Below are 3,435 nucleotides of genomic sequence, written 5' to 3' on the forward strand. Positions count from 1 at the left end.
TTCAGAAAACAGAATGATTTTAATTTATTTATTTGATTCTTTATTTTATTTGAGTCTCAAGACTTTTGAAACAATTATTTTGTGTCACAGCATCTATATGCTTACTGACATTATAGTTTGGAATATTGTGCATTATTACAGTGACTTTTCTTTTTGTTTTATATTATATTACATCCCATTGGTATCTGATATTAAGTAAATTATGCTCTTATAATTTATAGATTGATCGACTTGTTGCCAAGGATCATCTCTTCAAACGAAGTATCATCCTGATTAAAGCTTTATGCTATTATAAGAGCCGTGTATTGGGTGCCCATCATGGTCTGATTTCAACATATGCTTTGGAAACACTGGTTCTGTATATTTTCCATCAGTTTCATGTATCCTTAGATGGTCCTCTAGCAGTAAGTTCATCAAATCTAGTTGGATCATACTTTTTTCTTGAAAAAATGGAAAAGCAAATTTGCAACACATGATGATGGTCGTGATGCATCCTTTCGCTAAGAATTTTGTACACTATGCCTTTCCAGGTTCTCTACAGATTTTTGGACTACTTCAGTAAATTTGATTGGGACAATTATTGTGTTAGTTTGAAGGAACCAATTAGCAAATCTTCTCTGCCTAATGTAGTAGGTAGGCAGTTTTTAATTTAATTTAATTTATTTATTTTTTGTATCATTAAGTAGCTTTATGGGTTTTTTTTTTTTTAATTATCTATTTCTTGCTATGTGAAGCTAAGGTGCCTGAAAATGGAGGGAATACTCTACTGACTGAAGAATTCATTAGAAGCTGTGTGGAATCATTCTCAGTACCTTCAAGGGGCTCTGATTTAAATTTGCGTGCATTTCCCCAGAAACATCTTAACATCATTGATCCATTGAAGGAAAACAACAATCTTGGTCGTAGTGTCAAATAAGGCATGTAGTATTTAACTTTTAGTCTGTTGTACTTCAATCTGCATACCCTTGCAGGATTAGATTTATATAAATTCTGTTTTTGGTGGTCAGTTTGTTTTGATATTACCATTTTACACGAAATCCCTCTAAATCTCCCTTAAGCTTTTTGAAAAACTTTTGCATGATATCTCTATGTTGTCTTGTTCTGGAAAATTAAGAGCAAGCTAGTTTTCTCTTCCACAACTGTTGAAAAGTGCTTTGTGTTGCTTGGGAACTGCTTAATGATAGACATAGAATGAATACTGGTTTGTCCTTTGTGTTCTTTATTTCTGTTTCTACATTAGTAATGCTAATAACATAAAATATGATACATTTGCATTTGTTCTTTGTTTTACCAGTTCATATAAATATATAATTGATATGCTGATAAATATATATAGAGTAAATTAAAATCCACTGCCTTAAGGTTTGTTTAAATGACACTAAACTCTAAATTTTTTCAAATATAATATGAACATTTGTATCAATTCAGTAATAGGATTTTAAATATATATTAACATAATATTTTAATTGACAAAAGTTTATGACTATTTTGTAGTGTGCTCTACGTACTCTGATTGCTAGCTAGGTATGACTTTTTTATTCTTAAAATTTCTATGGTTTTGGTTTTGCTAGCTGGTGTGTGTGTGAATTAATCTAAACTTCTAAACAATGAAGCTTAGTCTTTAATTTGCGAGTATGTAAAACATGTTGCAGTCTCCATTAGCCTTGGATGCTTCAATTTGAGAATTAGTGGACAACTATTGTAGTTTTTACTTATGTTTTGTATTCCTTTCTTAAAATTATTTTGCTTTGCTATGCTTAATTATTCGTTGAACATATTACCTGTTCTCTTTACTGTGTCTATAAATTCCCCGGCAAGTTTGGTGAGGGTACGATACAAGATACATATTAGGAGTTCATGAGTAATTTGAAATAGGAAGAAGGAATAGAGTTCAGGTTAAGGGGTAGAGAAAATTTCCCTTATATAAAAATACTGGTGAAAATTTAAACTTGAAACTTATGCTAGTGGTAAAGGTCACTAAATTGGGACTCTTCATTATGGGTTGAATTTTGTATTTTCCTTGTACGGATTTTTATTGTAGAATGTGTAAGAATAATCTTGGATGTGGATTAACAAAAATATACAAAAAATTAGTAAATGTCAAATTGATCAAATGTGTCCGAAAATACGTTTTGATATACAATTACAATTTTGAAAAGTTAATATTTAAATTTATCTTTCCTGTACAATCCTTTTTTTTAAATGAAAAAGGGCGTGCAATAAATTGAACTAGCTAAGTTTAAATTCTTTTTTTTTTCTTATAAGTACCTCCTTATTTTAGATTAAAAAAATAAAATATATTGTAAAATAAAATAAAATATATTATGAGTACCTCCGTATTTTTTTCTATACAGGTTAAATGTAATTCAGATCAAAAAATAAAATATATTGTGAAATAAATAAAAAAAAACATCATTCAAATTGAGGAGGTCAAAAACCCCCTCTAAACATAACGTCGTAGAATGGAAAAGGTAGCGGAGGCCTGCAAAAATTGCCGTATAATGCTAGTGGCGAACGTAACTGCGGCATTTTTATAAAACGCCGTTACTTATTTTGAGAGGGGCAAAAACCGCCGCAATATGAAAAAAAAAACCCCCGCAAAATGATGAATTTCTTGTTGTGAGTCTTCACAAGTGATTGTATGATCTCTTCATGCATGGAAATTAACTTCACTAATGCTTATTTACTTCTTATTGCCTCTTTATATGACTTAGGATCATCAAAATAGAGGCTCTCACCAACTACCAAGGCATAAGCAAAACTAGTATAAATAACATCATAATCTACAAACCTCACATGTTTTATTATTATTTTTTAATTTCACATCTTGTTATCCTTATTGTTATATTGCGTGACTCATCTTGCACCACATCTTGCTCTTTATTAAACTATTCTACATAGGTCAAAATTTTCTTCTTTGAATTAATCAAACTACACCTATTGGTTAGCTTTGTAATCTTTTTCCCTTGCAAGACTATTAATCTCTTCTTTATGGATAAAATATTAAAGTCATGAAATAATGTAACATCTCCCCAAAGAACAAATTTTGGAGTTTTATCTTTTCTAGTACTCCACAACTTGTACTCTTTAACTTATATCATACCCTAAAAATATGCATTAATTTCATTGTCCTTGACTCTAGTTTACTACCATTAACATAAGCATAAACAAGACAACCAAATATATATGCTAGAATAATTAACTAGTTTACCACCTCTTAAGGAGTCTTTAAGTTAATTACAATCGATGAAGATCTATTAACTAGATAACCAATAGTATTGACATTTATAAATGAAAGTTATGATATTAAAAAATAATTCTGAGCAAACTGGATTGGCCATTAAGGCTTACACCAATATTTTGATGATGCATTCAAATGGAATTTTATTGTTTTCTAAACATTTTAAGAGTTAGTTGGAGTTGAGCTATATGTTG

General features: G+C 29.9%; 1 long non-coding RNA gene across 1 annotated transcript; it reads left to right on the forward strand.

The window, feature by feature from the left end:
- The first annotated feature begins 227 nt into the window (after positions 1-227).
- Positions 228-1,215, forward strand: LOC145959133 (uncharacterized). The gene is made up of 3 exons (XR_014434894.1): positions 228-404; positions 531-633; positions 735-1,215. It is a non-coding gene; the product is annotated as an uncharacterized LOC145959133 (long non-coding RNA).
- The last annotated feature ends 2,220 nt before the right edge of the window (positions 1,216-3,435 follow it).

The sequence above is a fragment of the Cajanus cajan genome, chromosome 1 (genome assembly GCF_000230855.2).
Source record: "Cajanus cajan strain Asha chromosome 1, NIPB_CcT2T_4, whole genome shotgun sequence".
Lineage (NCBI taxonomy): Eukaryota > Viridiplantae > Streptophyta > Magnoliopsida > Fabales > Fabaceae > Cajanus > Cajanus cajan.